At 38.5% G+C, this 21,794-nt stretch overlaps 1 protein-coding gene across 2 annotated transcripts in view; it reads right to left on the bottom strand.

Annotated features, from left to right (window-relative positions):
- cusr (Copper-only SOD repeat protein) overlaps positions 1 to 20,453 on the bottom strand; it is a 36,370-nt gene extending 15,917 nt beyond the window's left edge. The window contains exons 1-5 of one of the 2 annotated variants that reach the window (XM_062989575.1): positions 20,399 to 20,453; positions 19,681 to 19,723; positions 18,805 to 18,910; positions 1,846 to 2,377; positions 669 to 774 (exon numbers count right to left, since the gene is read on the bottom strand). The gene's annotated coding sequence lies outside the window, so the exon portion shown is untranslated. Of the gene's footprint in view, positions 1 to 668; positions 775 to 1,845; positions 2,378 to 18,804; positions 18,911 to 19,680; positions 19,724 to 19,854; positions 19,870 to 20,398 lie in introns of those variants that run through there. The other variant, XM_062989576.1, reaches the window with a different exon arrangement.
- Positions 20,454 to 21,794: the final 1,341 nt, after the last annotated feature.

Here is a 21,794-nt window from a genome sequence, read left to right as displayed (position 1 = left end):
CAGAAAGTCAAATGATTTACTCAGCAATGCTAAAGTGAACAAAGTCCATTTTCACTGAACGGCAAATACAAGAAATAAAAAAAAAGTTGCAGCACTAATGATAACAATTCCGTATATAGGATCAAATATATACATTGTTTATATATTGTGCAATTAAAGCTTAAGTTGTTCACGTCCTTTGGTTTAGATCTAATCAATCTGTTATTATATTTACACCAGCTGGTTTAAAACCTTCCCTCATGTTAAATTTCTACCCATTAAAGCTTCCAGTTTAGAATCTGTACTGTAGAGGAGATGTAAATGTGATCCTGCCGTCCCCTGCTGTGACCAGACTGGATACGTTCACAGCTCAATACACCTACCGTACACATGATCTTCACATCCAGCACCTTCACACAAACTCATCCCAGTCAATTACAATAAAAACACAATTAAAATTCTACATTATAAAGAATAAAACTCTACACTGCTGCACTCCACTGACAGAACAGAAGTAAATAGGAACTCACCACATAGACTCAGCAGGAGCAGAGCTGCTGAGAGGCACATGTTGGCAGCTGTGTGTGTGAGAGAGTGTGTGTGTGTTTGTGTGTGTGTGTGTGTGTGTGTGTGATGACAATAGAGAAAGGTAAACTCAGAATTTGCGTGTAGCAGGGAAGCCCCCTCACCTCGTCCTGTGTGTACGATCGGGCCAGTTCCTCAATTTCTGGTAACTAATGTAGATTAACATGGTGTCTGGTGTGAGGGGGGCAGGTCCAAATTACCCCAGTGCTCCTGTTTAACCACACACACACACACACACACACACACACACACACACGTTAGCAGGTTTTTACTCACGACACACATTTTTGTCACCCAATCCAGGATCAAACTGCTGCACAATTAAAGCAACTCAGCTCAGGAAAACAAATAAATAATGCACATTTTACTATATTTAATATAATATTTACATTTACATTTAGATAATGAAGCTGTTTATAGCCTAGCAGTCCTATTTTGGGTAAGAAACCTCTTCTCTGAGGCTCTTGAGGAGAGCTATTTCAGTCTCTGATTGCACCCTCAAGAGCCAGTGACCACCAAAAGAGGAAAAATAGTGCTGTAATGAAGAACAGCTAAACAATAAGGACACAAGCGTGATTACTGAAGCTGATAAATGTGGAACTGTAATCCATGAAACCAAAACATTACATGCACATCGTAGCCCCTAAAACTCCTCACATTTAAACTTTACCACCCAAAATTACACAAACAATTCTTAACCAGATAGTAAAAGTGATTCTATAATAAAACATTATACATAAACATTTTTTTAAATGTATAGATGTGAAACTACCTCTGTGTTTTTCTGAACATGAGACAATATGCATGTTGCCCTGTATTCATGTTCTTACTGTGTCCATGCAGAAGATGGGTTGTGATTGTGTGAGTCACATGGTCCTACTTTATTAAATGTAATTTATCTTTTAAATCAATCTCAGTTCTTATTAATAAAGATAGATGTATAAGATCCAGATATGGAACCTTTAGAACTAGAACATTCTCCACACATAATAGTTATTGAGTCTTTCTTTTGTTATTTATTGAAACGGGAGCCTCGGTATACCTACATATACCTGTATAAATATTACGATGCTTGTGCGCCCTCTGGTGGACCCTTTAAAATGACATGCAATTACAATTACAGACCACCAGATGGAGACATCTTATAACTGTTCTATTTAACAAAACGAATAACCAAATAAAAGCAGTAAATTGCAACAATACTAGTCCTTATAATATTTATTATAAAACCATTTTATTAATAATATTTAACTAATTAATTCATATTATTAATTAACTTACTGTGAGACAGCATTCACATTGGGTCCTGTGCCGCCCAGAGCACATCTCTTGAACAAGGATCCAATTCATCACATGGCCAGAGAATTCTGCTTAGAGAAGCCAATCCACCCTCTGCATGCTTCTGGGATGTGGGAGGAAACCAGAGTACCTAGAGGAAACCTCAAAATACAGGCTTCAGAGGTGAAGATCTAATCCAGGTACAACACATGGAAGCTGTAAGTGCATTATTATTATCTTTATTTATTTATTATCTTATTATTATTGTGAATGTTCTGGATGTAGATGTATCAGTTCTGGAATTTTACTACTTTAAATATGAGTTTATTGTTTAAATGTTTATTTTTAATTTATTCTTATAATTATTATATAGTTTTATTAGTAAGTAGGATAATGTATTATATTATATAACCCTTAAATAGAAATACATGCAGGTAAATGTGTAAGTTATTAGTGTTTTTAAGACGTACTCACACTGTTTGACCAGCAGACGGCGCCACAGTGTTGTAAAAAATCGTGAATCATGGCGTCCCATCTAATAAAGAGTGTAATTCACTAAAATAAACATTTATATGAAGCCCGAGCTGCATGAATGTAATTTTAAATTATATTATTATCTGGGTGCAGTTAGTAAGTTTAAGTGACGTGCTGCTATGTAATGAACTGACATTCAGAACATGAATAATTCCTGCCTTGTGCACAATGATAACTAAAACAGCCTTTATTATATTAAAAGTATATTTTAATAAAGTCATATATTACTGTACTCATATCGTAGAACTTTTATTTTATAATGTAGTTGTAGTAGTAAATGTGATTGGCTAACTACTACAACTTAATATATCAAAATTTTACTTATTTTTTTAGTGTTTAACACGATACAGGCCTTACTTATTACAGTACTCATACTGTAGGACTTTTATTCTGTAATACCGATATAGTACCTGTCACTAGGCCACTACAACCTTTATTACATTAAAATTTACATTACTATACGCCTTATTTATTACTGTGATTATACTATAGGGCTTTTATTCTGTAACACAGGTGTAGTACATGTCACTAGACGACTACTACAACCTTTATTATAGTAAAATTGACATGCATTAACTTTTAATGTTTTTTTACATTATTACTTTTACTGTACCTATACTGCAGGACTTTTATTCTGTAATACAGGTGTCACTAGGTAACTACAAGCTTTAATACATTTTAAACAGTTGCTCTCTATGCACATTGCCTGTGTGGTAGTAAATGTTACTGCACCCCCCCAGATGAAATACATGTAATAGCATGTTGCAGTCCATGTTAACCTTGATCAGAATTTTAAATATGAAAGGACTGGTCCAGTGTTCCCAGTAAAAGAGCCCCTGAGTGAACAGGCTCTCTCTCTTTTGTCATCGCTGTTCCAATTAAATTCAGCTCAGTATTAAAGGCAGGAGAAGCTTTTAAACTTCAGAGCGGGGAACATGGTACCCTGTCAGTGTCGGGGTTGTGTGTGTAAAGAGGCTCAGAGAGGAAACGACAGCAGCAGCAGCAGCAGCAGCAGCAGCACTGAGATGATTGGAAATAAAAGCCCTCAATTCTTATCGACAGGAACACGCAACATTATTTCAACTAACACAAATTGTGTGCATACGACATCATTTGCATAGGTTAATTAAAAGCGCTGTCCTACTTTCAGATTCCACTGACGGCTACAGGACGAATACTAATGAAGACACGATTCATTTACATTCAAATCCGAGAGTGTTCGGGTGTTCGGGGCCTTTCCTGAGCAACTCCTCCAGATACTCACTAACTAAAACACTTCCACCCTTTAACCTGTAACACATTACACACACACAGCTGTATCGTTCACACACAACAGCATGATGCTTTTTAATGAAATGCCAGCAGTTCACAGTAATTCATGGTAAATATTCAATTTGATTTAAAAAAATGTTAATGATAAAACGAGTCCTACCACCATCTTACTCACCCAAGTGTTTATCTAGGGTTAGTGTCTATTTTAGTGGGGGGGTTTTCCCATAATATGGGTATGATCTAGGATATCTATTACTGTACTTATCATGCAGGACTTTTATTCTGTAATACAGGTGTCACCAGGTAACTACTACATGCCATGTACAATAATTTATTTAGTGTTTTTACACAATACAGGCCTGATTTATTACTGCGCTCACACCGCGGGACTTTTATTCTGTAATACAGGTATAATGTTAACTAGTACAACCTTTATTATATTAAAATGACATTATGTTTAGTGTTTAACATGATATAAGCCTTATTTATTAACTGGGAATCCGGCCGGGGGTAGCTCGGTGGGTAGCGCTGTCGCCTCACCGCAAGACGGTCCTGTGGTCTGGTTGAGTTTTGCATGTTCTCCCTGTCTGTGTGGGTTTCCTCCGGGTGCTCCGATTTACCACCGCAGTCCAGGATTATTCAAGCAAATGGACATGGTCTTTATCCAAAGCAACCTACAATTGAGAGTATGCATTGCAAGCAATTGAGGGTTGAGGGCCTTGCTCAAGGGCCCGACAGTGGCAAACTGGCAGAAGTGGGGCTTGAACCAGCAACCTTATGATTACTGGTCCTGTACCGTAACCGCTGAGCTCCACCGCCCCTGTAATGTACAGAATAATGAATAAAGGGAGCTGAATGCTTTTCTCTGTACTGTATTTGCTTTAATAGCTTATATTTCTATACCTGCTTTAATGTGGATCTTTCACATGAATGTGTGATTGAGTCTCTTGACCTTATTAAGAATCATCTCTGTAACCGTGGAGAGAAACAACCGGCGTCAGGGTTCATCTATTAAACTAAAGCACTGCGAGCAGGCTGCTGATTGTACTTTTAATGTGCTCCAACATAAAGGGCATGAAGAGGAGTGTGTACAGTGTATAGTCCCTCATCCAGAGCGTCCCCCAGACGGCCCATTTAAACGCCATGTGTAACGTGCTGCTGCCGCGCCCGTCCTTTATTAAAGCGGGTTGTAATTGTAATGGACCAGCTGCTCCGAACACATGCCTGTGTGAAACTGTAAAGCCGTAAAGCCGTACGTGCACATTAAAGCTACAGAACACGCCTCGTTACAGCCACGCGGGGACATTTTAGAGTAATACACATAATGTTTATATTTTATACATGAGGTATCTTTATTATAACCTGTCAACACTTTATTAGAACTAACACGACTGTGTAAAAACTGGAATTATTATACAAACGTATTGATTTTTCTTCATGAGCTGCGGGTTTGGTATTCATTGACCGACATAAGGCAGCTAATAAAACCAAACAGATCAGAGTCGCATGGGTCCGGCACCACCCTAAAACACTGCGTGCAATGCAGGAGAAACCCAGGGGCAGAAATGCTGAGGTGGGGGGTAACATTTCTCAAGCACATTCCCTGAGAGGGGCGAGTTGTAGCCTAATATCGCTGTAAAAATAATAACCTTTATTGTTAAAGACGCTATAGTGTGCCATCTACAGGCCGTCCTTGGTATTTAAAACAAGTTCTAGGGTCTGGGGGGTGGGGCGCTGGAGCCTATTCCAGCTTTTCAATGGGCGCAAGGCACACAGTAACACCCTGGACGGGGCGCCAGTCCATCGCAGGGCACACACACACACACACACACACATATTCACCTATAGGGCAATTCAGTGTCTCCAATTGACCTGACTGCACGTCTTTGGACTGTGGGAGGAAACCGGAGCGCCCGGAGGAAACCCACACAGACACGGGGAGAACATGCAAACTCAGCACAGAAAGGACCCGGACCGCCCCGCCTGGGCATCGAACCCAGGACCTTCTTGCTGTGAGGCGACAGCGTTACCTACTTAGCCACCGTGATGAATTATTAACTGTGTTGATGATAAATATTAATAAATAAAACCCCGTGACGTGCGTCTGTGTCTCTATAACAGAGTCCTGATATTTCAGTGGAGTTTAAATCATCTGAGCGAGAGAGAGAGAGAGAGAGAGAGAGAGAGAGAGAGAGAGGATTCCTAAACAGGCCTCCATTATTGATCTGTTGTCTCTCTGGCTGTCTCCGACTCTCCGTCTTTAACTTCAGACACGTCGTTTCATCTAAAAACGGTCCATCAGCCCAAATGGAGCAGATGAAAGATTTGAACCACACACTCTTTAGCGTGGAACAGCACACACTGGTTAAAATGGACTCTTGATGTGCAGCCATCCAGATTGCACTTTTCATCACGCTGATAGACGACGATAGGAGGAACGCCGACTCTCGATTGCTTCTTCACTCGGGTTTTTCTGCTCCCTACAGCCGGGAGTATCATTAAACACCATCTCTTTGTGCTTTTTCCAGTCCGTCTTGCTCTTTCTGTTTCGGGAGTTCTCACCCCCCCCCCCCAGCCTGACAGTTTCATATAGTCTAGGATTCATGACCTCATCAGAAATGCGAAATTGATTTAACCTGCGCTCTCCCGCCTGAATAGCGTGTGCAGCCGAGGGAATCGGTGGATGTGCTGCATTTTTACAGCGGACCCAGCCGGCGTTTAAACAAAATAGAAAAATAAAGCAATATATATTAATGCAGCAGTAATAAAAAACTGAGAATGATGAAGGACTGAAACAATGTGATAATGGTTTGTGTCTATAAATAATGAATGTTGACTTGATATGAGCTGAATATATTTCAGCCTGATGTGTATTTTGTTATCGTATTAAATCTGTTTAAAAAATACACAAACACACTGTATGGCCAAAAGTATTTGGACACCAGACCATGACCTAGTATAATAAACCAACAGTATTAAAACAGAGCGTCCTCTGTGTGATCCCAGGAGCTTCTCGCAAGACTTTAATACGGTCGTTTGTCTGTGTACGGGAATTTGTGCCCGCTCTGTAGTACAAATAAGCATTTGAGGATCAGTCAGTGTTCCAATTCATCCCAGAGCTGCCGAGTGAGGCTCTGTGCAGGAGACGTCTTTATAGAGCTCGCTTATGCTGGAACAGGAAAGGTCCTTCCCTAAACTGTTGGAAGCATATCAATTCCTTCATTCATGAATTTACGTTTTCAGCATCTAGCGGACGCCTTTATCCAAAGCGACTTACATTACTGTAAGGGGAAAGCCGTAGCCTAGCGGTTAAGGTACTGGACTAGTAATCAGAAGGTCGCTGGTTCAAGCCCCACCACTGCCAGGTTGCTGCTGTTGGGCCCTTAAGCGAGGCCCTTAACCCTCAATTGCTCAGACTGTACACTATCACAGCACTGTAAGTCGCTTTGGATAAAAGCATCCGCTAAATGCCGTAAATGTAAATGTACTGTGAGCAATTGAGGGTCAAGGGCCTCGCTTAAGGGCCCAACAGTAGCAACCTGGCAGTGGTGGGGCTTGAACCAGCGACCTTCTGATTACTAGTCCAGTACCTTAACCACTAGGCTACATCATTAAGTTATTGATTTATTACACCTGTTAGGAACTCTTGTGGTTGATACACATGAATCCAGTAATTAGAAGTGAGGGGGGCGTCCCAATACTTTCCACCACACAGTGCAGCCTTTATGCCAAAATTCAGACATGAAAAAGCAGATATAAAGACCAATCAGCAGAGATAACTACCATATATTGACAGTTCTAAACAAGATTCGATCCAAGCCCATACAGAAAGATGCTAATCAGTAAGTTACAGTCAGTACAGGACACACTGGCTGCACTGCCACCACACACGATGAACGAAAGATTGATTTCACGCTGGCAAAGGATTTAATTATCACCAGCGCTAAAAGCAACATCGATCATGTGGATAAGAACAATTTCAGTGAAATACTGGGACCTACTGGGACCTACTGGGACCTACCTAAACCTATTTCTTTAACCACTCGTTGGTAGAACAGCGTGTGTGATTAGGGTCGTTGTCCTGCTGCATGATCCACATTCTCTCGAGATGCAGCTCAGAATTCTTTGTTCCATCAATGATGGAAGGCCGTCCTGGCCCAGATGCAGCAAAATCAGGCCCAAACCATGAAACTACCACCACCGTGTTTCAGAGGTGGGATAAGGTTCTGATGCTGGAATGCAGTGTCCTCCTTTCTCCAAACATAATGCTTCCGATTTAAACCAGAAAGATCTACTTTATCTAGCTCTCTACATAGACAGCATTTTGCGTGGGAATCCGAACCTCATCACCTCTGTGACCAAAAAATGACTGAAGTGATAGATGGACTTCCTGAAAACGCTCAAGTACCCAACCCAACACTTGTGAAAACCATCTCCTGAACACCTAAAGCTGTTGATAAGTGGCTTCATCCCAGATTTCGCTTCACATCTGTACTGAACAGGCCTCCGGTATCGCGGCAGTGGGCTGAACTCTGACGCAGCAGAGCCCCGGAGGAATGTTCTGTCTCAAAGCGTTTTAAAGTGCCATCCTTCATGTGGCCCTATCTCAAAGTATGTCAGCTCCGGGGCCCGAGGAGCACATTAACTCACGCTAATCACAGCTATCAAAAAACGCTTCTTCAAGCAAAAGACACAACAAGCTACATCCATCTCACTTCTTCTCTCCGGCTTCACTGCACTTTGATAAACCGAGCGACAATTACAGACACGCTTTCCTGCCAGTGTATCGTATTCAACTTTAAGTGGGACTGCAGTAACAGCAGGGCAGCTCATCGCGTTCTGGTGATTGATTAAGACCTGCGTTCACTACAAGAGTCTATTCACTATTTTACGTTTGTTCCATTCCAGCAGGACAGCTATGATTCCACCTGAAGAGTTTAAAATACTCGACGTTTGTGTGACCGTCACTTTGTTCAGCTCTCAGCTTGAGCGGTAAAACATCATCAGCGTGTGAATCTGATCTGAATCTGCATCAGTGTGGAATAAGGTGCAGATCCAGGGTTACAGCTCCACATGTATCTGTGTTCATCTGGATTCTCCTCCCTGTTTCACTTTTAAACTTGTGTTACAGCTCCAGCTTCTGAGAAATGGTGAGAATCAGAATCAGCTTCTCCCAGAGTCTAAAACGCTTCTGGTTGAAAATAAAGCTTAACGTGGTTTAATGTAGTAAAAGAAGGAGACAGGAGCACTAAACTTCTCTTCATTATTACTGCTCATAAGTTCCTCCACTAATCACGTTCCTCACTCGCTGTTTTACTACAATAAGTCACGCTGAGTTTTGTGCAAAAGTGGTTTTGTCACTTCTCATGTGAATGCGCCGGTGCTGAAGGGAATACGGTATTCCAACATCGAGCATCTCCACCATTAAGAAGCGTCAGGAAACAATAAAGAAGTAAAACTAAAGTGCAGCTTTTATTGTATTGTTATTGATGTGTAACTGTTAGTAATTGTATTTCAGTGTGTTTATATTATATTTGTGTTATTTTCAGTGTTTAAGAGTCAAAAACAACCTCATTATTTTACATGAGACTAAAATATCTGCAGCTCCACGGGACCATGGACGCATTAACAGGTTTCACAAACATCCTTATGGGGAAAAATACCTCGAAACTCAACGTCTTTAAAACTCAACACCACTCCCAGAACCGACTGAGCTCCAGTACAAGGTACCGCTTTATCCCTGAAGTTCATAAGTATTAACCTTCGTATTTTCATATTTCTGCTTTGTGATTCATTCTTTTCACGATGACTTTAAAACAGTAACAATCAAGTTCACGACACAAGCAAATAGAATGCAAATCCCTAAAGTCTTTAGTTAACACGCCAAGAAGCTACCGTTCAGAAGAAACAAAGAGCGTCCCCAGCGCAGGCCACCTGCTTCCTACTGAACAATAACAGCCAGCGCATCTGCAGGTCAGACAGGGAGCAGATTAAACAGGTTTGGTGTAACAAACACTGCAGCGTGAGGCCCCACAGCTTAACAAAGCACAGTCTCCACCAGAATTAATCATGTAAGGTGGTAAAAGATCAAACAACTGGCTGCTTCTGGGTCTGATTCATACCTGTGGTTACAGTGGGAGAGAAAAGATTATAGAGGAGAAATTATAGTCTCATATCTGTACTGAATTGGTACTTTAGACTCACACGACTTTTCAGGTACTAGAGAAAGAGAAAAGTTTTAATGCACTGCTGTTTGGTAAAATGTACATTTAGTAAAATGTTTATCATATTATACAATAATAAAATAAATAAAAAATACATACATATATATATAAAATATATGCAATTTTTTATTATTATAAAAAATAAAATATAAAAAAATATATTATTATTTATTATTAAGTATGTTTATTCTTATTATTCATTATAAATTATATTTACTCTCATAACTTATTATTAATTATATGTATTCTTCATATTATTATTTATTAAGTACAGCTTTAATTTGTATTAATAATGCTTGCAGAGTATATATCTTATTATTTATTATTAATTATATTTTTTCCTATTATTATTTATATTTATTATTTTTTATTATCATTTATTAAATCTATTTAATTTTACTTCTTAAGTATATTATTCTTGCTATTTATTAAGTAGTTTTTATTGTTTTTATTATTATTATTATTGTTTTTCAAGTATGTTTCTTCCTATTATTATTAATTATATTTATTCTTTTTATTACTTATTATTAAGTATATTTTATTACTTATTATTAAGTACAGTTCTCATTATTATTGCTTGTCAAGTATATTTCGTATTATTTATTATTAATTAAATTTTTTCCGGTTATTATTTATTATTAATTATATTCTTATTTATATTAATATTATTATTGTATTTAGTATATTTACTCTTATTTTTTATTACTAGATATATTTTTTTAATGTATTTTTAACTTGAGTATTACCATATTAAATAAAATTGTGAGAATTCACCGCAGTATATGGGTCAGTGTCACCATGCTGCCTGTCACATCTGTGTTCCTGATTTTAACTCTGAGAAGCCTCACGTGTGTAATTCTTTCCCTCCAGTGTTTAATCTTGATAGGATTGATCAAATGATCAGAGTCTTCTTGGCTACCCAGAGACGATGGGTTTATTTTGGTTTTTTCCTCACCCCAGACTTCCATATGTGTGGATGTGGAGCTGTATAAGGAGACGGTTGTACCTAATAAAAGGCTCGGTGAGCGTATTGTTCCCCTCTTGTTTGGGGGGGAACATGAGAAAGCAGCTGGTCTCTGGGTAAGATGAAGCGCTGCTGATTACCTGTAGGCTCTCCAAGCACGGTCCTTCAGCTCCAGCTAATAATTGAATGCATTAGCTCTGAATGGAAAACCATTGCGAGTGGCTCTCTCACAAACAAGCCCATTCATGCTATTATCTCTCTCTCTATAGCTGCCTCACAGACATCTACACAACACACAAGTGAAGTTCTTTTTTTTTCCTTATTGGATGAAACTTTGGACAGATCTGTGTATATTCGGAGTCATGGCGTATCTCACGGCTCCCCTGCGAGATCTATTTCCTCGTAAAACGGACGATATGTGAGTTTCATTTGATGTGAGAATGAACTATCGGTGGCCTTCTAGATTAAACACACCCAAAGGAAACTTTTACACTTAAAGTTACACACAAACACTCGCTCATGATATCAGCTTATTAAAATGCAAGCTTCAATTTTCTGCATTCTATTTTTCTTTCTGAAGTGAGTCTACAGGAAACTTTCTGGATTCTCTTAGTGTCATTAGAAGGAAATAAATTCATTTCTGAAGAGCTGTTAATGTTTATGATCTCTCACTACAGCTTCAGCAGCTCGAGATTAGAATGCAGTCTTGGAGGAGCACAAAACTGTTCAGACTTTTAAGTGTTGAACAAATTACTTGGTGCTTCCAGGGCAGAATGAGGAGCACCGGAGCATGGAAAACGGCTCGTGCAACATCGTGCCACACAAGAACTGTAGCTGCAGCTCCTAATGTCACAATAAAGGTAATTATACACATTTGTATTCACAATAAAACACAACGGTGTATTACTGTACATCTCTGGTACACAAAATAAATACCTCAGTACACTCTATCTCTCTATGGATGTATACACTGATCAGCCATAACATTAAAACCACCTCCTTGTTTCTACACTCACTGTCGTCCATTTTATCAGCTCCACTTACCATATAGAAGCACTTTGTAGTTCTACAATTACTGACTGTAGTCCAAATATATCCGGCCAACAGCGCCCCGTGGGCGGCGTCCTGTGACCACTGATGAAGGTCTAGAAGATGACCGACTCAAACAGCAGCAATAGATGAGCGATCGTCTCTGACTCTGACATCTACGAGGTGGACCGACTAGGTAGGAGTGTCTAATAGAGTGGACAGTGAGTGGACACGGTGTTTAAAAACTCCAGCAGCGCTGCTGTGTCTTTAACTGCTTTACACTTCCACATCGTGGATGTTTTGACTAAGCGATTGCTAACTGAATTGGCGTAGGATTGCTAGGACGCCTCATAGTGCAGATTCACCAGTAAACGTGAGGCACTTAAACACTACATGAATGAGAAACGTTAAATTGCTAAACACAAGCCTTACAGTTTAAATTTGACGGCCCGTGAATCAGGTAGGACCTTAATAGTAGGGTGATGTGACACACTTAATACAAATTCATGCCTAGGAACTGAATCTAGTATCGTGTCTGGCTGTATTATTTGTCATTTTCATCACAGTATTTAAAATCAACTGAATCTGAAGTCTTATTTTGTCTGATATTGTTCTTACATACAGAAGAAAAATAAAATGCATGTTTATGAGTGCATGTTTCTTCTCAGCCAGGGCTTTTTCCTCCTGCCATCTCATACACTCTCAATTCAGTGTGTCGCCATTTGTGCTGCAATTGGGTGTGGTCACTGGGGAGGACAGGCTTGATCCATGGCAACTCAACCCATATTATATGATATTATCTGTCGAACACAGACACTCTCTTTAATATGTGAATAATATGTGAATCTGCTCCTGCAGCTGCGCTCATGTTGGAGCCGAGTGACTGATCTGCTGAGAGACGTGTTAATAAAAACGTTCTGGTGTCGGACATGTAAACCAGAACTGTCAGGTACGGTTCACACCACAAGGTCTCTAGGGTCAGAACAGGAGGCTTTACCTCTGTGTTAGTGGCATTCCGATCTGCTAAAACTGTTCATACGTGTTTCATCTAATCACTGCTCTGTTCTACAGCGAGTGAGGAATGTGATCAGTGGAGGAACTTATGAGCAGTAATAATGAAGAGAAGTTTAGTGCTCCTGTCTCCTTCTTTTACTACATTAAACCACGTTAAGCTTTATTTAGGACTCTAAGAGAAGCTGATTCTGATTCTCACCGTTTCTCAGAAGCTGGAGCTGTAACACAAGTTTAAAAGTGAAACAGGGAGGAGAATCCAGATAAACACAGATACACGTGGAGCTGTAACCCTGGATCTGCACCTTATTCCACACTGATGCAGATTCAGATCAGATTCACACGCTGATGATGTCTTACCGCTCAAGCCGAGCGCTCAACAAGGCGGCGAGTTTGCGCCGAGGCTCGTGGTGAATGCAGCCTCACAGTATGTAAAACTTAAAGAGAATAAGCATAACATGACCCTCAATGCAGGAATGTGCCCAAATTACACTAATATCACCTTTTGCCAAACCCATCAATACCCTAACCCAGAAACAACGGTTAATATAAATAAAGGAATAAATAAATAAAGCAATGCTAAAGCTACTTATATGTGAATTATAGCTATACTAATATTATAAACAGATCAAATGATTAAAATGCCTTTGTTACTCTTCATTATCTAGCATGAATACACAATGATAAAGAAGCTGGGTTTGTTTAGGAGGCTCTTCGTGCAGGTTGCTTTAGATTACATTGTTAATATCACAGTGGCAGCGTCAGTCTGTTCTCTGCAAAAGACTTGATTGTTGAACCACATTTAAATCGTGTTGCGCCAACATTTTACATTGTTGCATAGCAACAGTGAGCCGAAACGGCTCTGAATCATTGCCCTGCTTCCACTGTGTTAGTGTTCATCTCTCTCTCTCTCTCTCTCTCGAATAAAACGCTACTGACAAACCCCCGGAGGGATGAAGAAAGTAAAATCATGAGTAATGATCCCAGTGCAAACAAAGACAGCTTTATACCGGCAACCAGATGGAAAATTTTTACTGCGCCAGAGATAAAAAAATAACAATGCAATGATGTAAAATTGCATTTAAAGTGCGTGCACCTGGTAGTGAGAGGAGAACAGCTATTTGGCTTGAAACCATTCCCGGCAAATGTAAAAATGTTTGGGTTTATTTTCTCTATTCTCTATTCGTGCCACTACACATATCATTTATGCCTGGAGACAGATGCAGAGCGAGTATGACAATGAAAACGTGCACATTAAAAATGTATCCAGGCAGTCTGTGCAGTGTTTGTTTAATCTGTGATTTATTCAGCCAGCCTTTACACATTCTAACGATGCTGAAATAAAAATCAGTACTAGGGTATCTAAACTATGAGGAGGCTCTTAAGAGGAGGCATTAGGGACTTATAGTACTGCCATTGTTGGTCTCTACCTAGACACTACATAGTCGTATAGTGCCACCTTTCAAAAGCTTTTGTGAATGTTTGCACTAACACACTGCAAAATAACTCCAAGTGCAATGTAGTAAATCACATCACCATTAGACTCTGGAGCAGTGAAAATCTATATTTAAGTCCCTACCCAATTCACAGAGCGTAAAACAAGCCTTTCCCATGTGAAATGCTTCAAGGTCTGTGTTTAGCGGTTTCATGTTTTTCATTCCCGTGCCTCACGTTTACTGGTGAATCTGCACCATGAGGCGTCCTAGCAATCCTACGGCAATTCGGTTAGCAATCGCTTGGTCAAAACATCCAAGATCTCGACATGTAAGGCAGCTAAAAACACAAACCAAAACTAACAACCAATTCTGTGAAACAAGGAGGAGTTTTTTGGTATTAGAGACAGGACTTGAAGCCTCGCACTGTCACTGGATGTTCTAGGTTTACATTCATCTATTAAGGTAGCTGTGCTGTGTATCGTAGCTTCTATTTATTCTATCATAGCATAATTAGTCGTAAAATGTGGCACTTTTCTTTAAAAATTCCTGATTTAGTAGCGTGCTGGTTATAAAATATAGAATGATGAATGAGGATTAATTCTTATGGAAGTTAGAACTTTGGATTCCTCATTTACTTAACAGATCAAAAGTTCTAGGCCGTCATAATGGGTCAGCAACGATGACCACGATCGCTTTGCAGGCATACATGACTGTTAGAAAGATAGACGTGCACTCTACTGCAAACTGATTTCTGCAGGATGTATCATCCATTAAAATAATTTTTAATAACCATCAGGATGAACCCCTCTCTAGTAGGTGGGATGTAAACAGGACATCTTTATTATATTGAGGTTTTATCACATACTCTAGATATTTCCATCTTATTAGCAATAGAAGGAATGAAATATTGAAGTAAATATCGTCTTCTATGCTTTTAACAGTTAAATACAAATACCCGAAGGCAGACAGACCAGCAGGAAGCACGCTTTGGAAACACGTACCCACATACCACAGAGAATAGGCACTCTAAAAAGAAAATCTGCGCCCACACAAACGTACAGGCGCATGCACCCACATTCAAATAAATGCTTGATTATAACGTATAAAATGTTTCTGAGCAGTCAGCTGAAAAACTAATTTCATTTTCTCATTAGAGGCCCGAGCGCGGCGCCCATTCTGCTGTCAACGTTTATTACTCCGCAAACAGAAAATCAAAATCACCAGCTTGTTCTAAACCGCTGCACTATCACTGCGCTTTCATATACATACAAAAAAAAAAACAGGAAAGCAAATAAGAAATCGCTCGTGTGATCAGCAGAAAGAGAAAACATTCCGCTGTGTTTTTATTTCTTCTTTTTTTTCCTCATGGAGATGATAATAGGAAAGCAGCTCATTCGAAGCCAAGTAATAAACGTATAGCTACAGTGACCTTTTTCTTTGCCCGGGAGATTTGCTGCTATGCCTGCTCGAAATTTGTCCAACGTGGAGTAGTAGAAGCTGACAAAATACTCAGCACGTGATTGCGTGGTTATTAGAAGATTCAGAAAATGGTCAGAATATCGTTAACTGATGGATACTTAACGCTGTAATGGTCTCACCAGGAAAATAATGTTTATAAAATGATTTTCTTTGCATTTCTTAGTTTCTTGGGGCTATACCAACAACAAACAATGAATATTTGTTTACTAGTGCACACAGTATTTTTTAATGAGCCTGTAATAAGCAGTTGAGATGATCACACTTGACATAAAGGTTAGAAAAGCTGTTTTCTTAAAACCACAGGGTCGTCTACCAATATTTTTCAGTTTAACACACAACAACCAAGCAGCAGATACGACCCAAACAAGGTTATTTAAGTACAGCTTATTTTTACCCAAGTATTTAGACTCAAATAAGCCCAACAGACCATTAGAGGGTTAAAACACAAATTCGATTCATTAAAATACACGCAAAACAACAGATCTGTAGTTTAAAGTCCCAAACCAACCAATTAAACAAGAGGAGTCTGGTGTTGTTAAGGATTAGTTGGTACAGCCTGCAGCCTGTGTCCTGACCTTTGTTATTTATTTAATTATTAGGATTTTAACGGCATGTTTTACACTTTGGTTCCATTCATGACAGGACGGGTCGTTACTGCTTACACAAGATTCATCAGTTCAAGTTTAATATCAATTCACCTCACTTACACGCCTTTGTACTGTGGGAGGAAACCGGAGCACCCGGAGGAAACCCACACAGACACGGGGAGAACATGCAAACTCCACACGGAAAGGACCGCTGCACCTGGAAATCTAACCCAGGAGCTTCTTGCTGTGAGGCGACAGTGACCTTCGCAGTTCAAGATATGTCAAGTAATGAGCTGAATAATTATTCATTTGTGTTAATATCATTCAATCAGCGTGCACATGAAGTGATGGACACATTTAAACTGCTTGTATTTATGTGTGTTAATAGTGATTCTCACTCCTTTAATGGTCTGCTGAACCATTCGGTTGAGCTTACTTTGAGTCTAAATATAAGCTGTATTTAAATAACCTTGTTTGGGTTGTATATACTGCTTGGTTGACGTGAAATATTGCTAGATGACCCTGTGGTTTTAAGAAGACAGCCGTTTTAATCTGCATGTCAACTTGAAGCAGCAGCTGAAAAATCATCCATGAAAGTCGCATCATTTTTGTGATCATCTCAACCATTTGGAGGCTCATTAAAAATACTGTGTGCACTAGTACAAAAGAAACTAAGAAATGCAAATAAATTATTTTAAAACATAATTTTTTTGGGTTAAGGTGTGTTAATGATGTTAGAAGAAAACACTGTCACCTCCTCACATACACGCTCCAAGGTAATAAAGAGTAAACAGCGTTCGGATAGCACGCCCGTTTCTAAGAATACACGACCATCAGTTATTCCAAACATGAACATTTGTTCAACAGACGAACACGGAGAGGTCTCGTACGCCATTCTCATTTATCACGCCTGGCAGATTTAGCCAATTTGGGTTGATGGAGCGATCGCGGGTAATTCAGGCCACGGCTGCAGAAACAGAGAAAAAGAGGTCGTTATGCATACGGACAGCTTATGGAGGTGAGAGGTGGGGGGCCGTCAATCTAGCGTCGACTGACAAACCTGCTAAAGATCACCAACCGAGAATTAGTGCAGAAGGGATCGTATGATGAACGGAGTCGTCACAGCAAGCTTTAAATGCATATAGTAAAAAATACTGAAGCAGACTGACCGCACCAATCCGTGCCATTTCTGTTCCCAGGACGTTATATGTATAAATTTATATACAAATTAACTTTATAATGCATTTCTCAATTAAGCTAAGCGTCCTGCACGTTGATCTAATTACAAATGTAGGATATATCATTTAAAACGTTCATAAAAACCTCCCATAAGACTGAAAAATACTATCTGTTCACGTCCCCTCCCTAACACGACACTTCACACTGAAATATAAGAGTAAAATCTGTCAGAAATCCTTTTTTCCTGCAGTGTTTGGTGACTCCAGATGGTCCTTTAGCATGTTCTCCATGCTGCTATATTTCATGTATTTACTAATTCTAGGTTAAAATTAAAACTCTCAGTCCTGTTACATATACACTCATCTTCCACTTAGAAACCTTGTACAAATGAAACAAGGGAGCCTGAGATTCGACCCAAACACATTCTGAGGAGTTAAGTGTGTGTGTTACTAGATTCAGTGTTGAACAAAGATAAAAAATGTTCAGCCAGTTACTACACGCAAATGATATTAGCTACAAGGTTTGCTAAAACCAGAGAACCTGTTCTTTCCTCGTGTTGCCTCTACATGATGTAAATTTAGCCTTTGGCATAAAGACTCGATTTATTTATCCAGCGCTGCAAAAATGACCGTCTGTCCAATATGTTTTCCAATCTCTGCACAGCACTTTTAAAGTGCCCGGTGGCCACACGGCCTAGAAGAGCCTCGGTCAGAGAGGTAAGAAAGAAAGAACCCAATTTGGCCGGACAGCCAAACTCTAAAAAGGTTCAAGGTTGTGCCGAGCTTCTTCCATTTCAAAATTATTGAGGTCACCAAAGGTCGTGGAAACACTCAGAGCCTTAGATTAGGGCCGAGGATATGAAACAATTAATGTTCATAGAAAATCGATCAACTCTAACCGTCGCCTCTAGGAGAGCTTTCTAATACTCTAAGTTGACTTGTGGTATCCGCCTGGGGGGTCGGGGGATGCTAATCGCAGAGCTGGTTCTGCCGAGTTCTATTTTCCATTAGAAAATAAAGAAAGTATATTTGAGGCGTGGTAAATACACGTGTGTCCCAAATTTGTGCGTAACCTTGGTGTGCCCCTATTATTTGGTAACAGCTGTTGTGCTCTCATTCTATTTTCATACTGTTTTTTTTTTTAAACAGGACGACCAACAAGCTCATGGTCAGGTGTCCAAATACTATATGTGTGTGTGTGTGTGTGTGTGTGTGTGTGTGTGTGTACAAATCAGTATAAAATGGTACCTTGTCTTCATGCCCCAAGCAGAGTCCTGAGACCCACCTTCCACAAGGCTCAATTACTCCTTTCTTGCACTTCTTTCTTCTCCTCATGGTCCGTGTTCCGGTTTACCTGTAAATGTTAGTCTTTGTTAACTGGATGGAAAGACAATGTGAAATTACAAACGTCATTAGACTTTAATTCTAACAAACTGAACAGAATTCACTGCTCATAGGTGAGCAAACCTTTCATACAGCAGCTTCCTCTTGCTTATTCCTGTAGTAACACCTTAGAATATGTGACTTGTGTGCATAGAACAGGTAAACAAAACAGATCTTACAAACATAAGGCAAAAAAAAAAACAGATATTCTTATGAAACACTTATAAAATCAGCACTATACACACACAACATTTAAATACTGGTCGGTCAATAAATCAAGACCAGTACCATTGCAGGGTCAAGGACATTTTCATTACTAATATTAAAAATACTAATACTTATATTAGTTTGTACTATATTAGAAGATGTTAAAACATCTCAGTTATTTCCAATTTTGTGTAGAGAAATGATCTTGATTGAGACTGACATTTCTCTCTTGAAGTTTGGCAAAAAGGGTTTAAAGGTAATTCACTAGCACTGTCTGTCACGCGGTAATTTAATTTTAATTTTGGCCAACAACTGACCTGTCCACAGACTTAAGCTTTGATAAACAACTCAAGTCAAATTTCCCAGTGATCCCAATGGTCAGTCTGGGCTGGGTTGATGCACACATTTTATTGTTGTTCTTCTAGAGCAAATTTCTCTATAGAAATACAATCTTTGTACGGTTTGATATTTTCTCTGGTACCGTATGGAAAGCATTAATCTGGTATTGTGACAACAACACTATTCTGTTCTTACCTATAACAGTGCTGTAAGGAGTGCTGGCTTCTTTCTGCTTATCCTGTAAAGGAAACAAAAGTCAGCTCAGGTAAATGGGTGTTTAAATTATAATATAAGCCAAATGTACCATTTTAGTAAGATTTAACTAGATTAATTGACTAGATTACATTATGAATACAGATCTTGTCCTACCTTCAATACTATTCTACTTGGTGACTTGAAATACCTTGAGTACAATCAATAGCTTCCATAATCATAAATTATATAAATCATTTAATGACATATTTTTAAAAAGTTATTTTACAAGTTCAACTTGGATTAAAACAATGTCTAAAAAACAAGAAAATGTCTCACAGTGGTCATAAAAATGTACTATGTTGTGTTCTTGATAAGGTCCAGTCTTTGACAGTAGTGTCATCAGTTGTTTTATACTCAGAGAGCAGAATGTGTTTATTAATTTAATTATTTATTAATTTATTGATTCATAACTACACAGTTCAATGTTTTCGGTTTATTTTGTATTTATTTTAATTATACTTTACACGTAAACTGGACACGTCAAAAATCTGAGGTAAAACTGAGGTAAAACAAACTAGCAAAGAAAAGATACATTTATCGTAATAATGACAATAAAACTTCGTCAAATATTGTTGGCAGGCATGTTATATGTTAACTCTGGTCGTCTTAATTCGTTTTAATTGTATTTTTAATAATAAAACAATAAAATTAGATTTACCTCAGAGACGAACAATGACAGAAAGTTTGACGTGTTCGAGAGACCATTGTGCTCGTGCACTGAATCAGAGTGCAACTCACTGACTCGTGAATCGTGATTCGTGAATGAATCGTTTACTTGTGAAATTACCTTAAATTCGATGAATCGGTTGAGTCGGTTCACAAGCTACAGTCAAACATTTCTTAAGGATTTTTAATAACAGTGTTTAATAAATGTCGTTAAACTAAATAAAATTTTTAAATAAGATAAAACTACTAGTGGTTGAAAATAGTGCGAAGAGCAGTATTCTAAATCCAGACTAGTCTAAAATGACTGAATCGACTCGTTTAGAACCGACAGTTCCAAACATAATCATAATCAATATAATTATAATAAATCATAATAAATCAATCAATAAATAAAAAGTGGGTTCTTTTAGTGTTTGTTTACTTCTAAGTACTTATAAGTTACAATCATATTGCATTAAAATTAATCCAATACAGTTACATTTACTTTTACTATTTTCCTTTGGTTATAATTTTATTTTTGTTATTATATTTTTATTTTAAACTATTATATGACAAAGTGATTATTTTCTGTAATATAATGCAGTGAGCACAGAAAAAATGGGACACTGTACAGAAGGTGTTCTGTGGGCAAAACACAGACATTACTTGAAGGTTAATTACTCTATTAAACAAATTTCAGGATTAAAATATGTATAAGAATTATGTGGTTTGTTTTCAGTCACCTCAGTTAATGTATTAAAGTATATACTACACAAACAACTGGTCCATATAGAACACCTCATGCACATCAGTAAACTGTGCAGACAACCTTGGAACACTCCAGCTAATAATAAATAAAGCTTCTCTCCTCACAAACACAGAAAATGGTTCCAGTGACGATGCAGCAACTTAATAAATGTTTCCCTCTTTCTTTAAAACCACAATGTCTTCACGAGGGAGAAATTCTACCATTACATCTTTGGAAAGAGCAGCTAACTGAATAGCCTGCAGAACAAATGATGTTAAGTGCTCGCCAATATAACATCTTGATTACATTGTTTTATTTTTTCTAATGTTAACAAATGGTTGCAAACCTAAAAGGCTATTAAGCAATGCCAGATTTCTCTGTACATAATACCTTGTGAGTATTAAATCTGTTCAATTTCATATATGTAGATATGCAGAGAAAAAATAAAGAACTGTGAGATTTTGTTCCTGACAATTGAATTCTTTGAATAAAGGATTTGCTCAACATTGCTTATAATATTTCTTAAACAGTGAAGTCATTATGATCTGTATTAAGTTTGGTAAGACCGTCCTTAAGACCTTGATGTGCATAAACACTTGAAAAACGACCGTTCTGCTCCTTGATTTGTTTGTATTGCTAGTCTAGAGACATGTAAGATAGT

This window comes from Trichomycterus rosablanca, chromosome 27 (genome assembly GCF_030014385.1).
Source record: "Trichomycterus rosablanca isolate fTriRos1 chromosome 27, fTriRos1.hap1, whole genome shotgun sequence".
In the NCBI taxonomy this organism is placed as follows: domain Eukaryota; kingdom Metazoa; phylum Chordata; class Actinopteri; order Siluriformes; family Trichomycteridae; genus Trichomycterus; species Trichomycterus rosablanca.
This window is presented reverse-complemented; position numbering and strand designations above follow the sequence as displayed.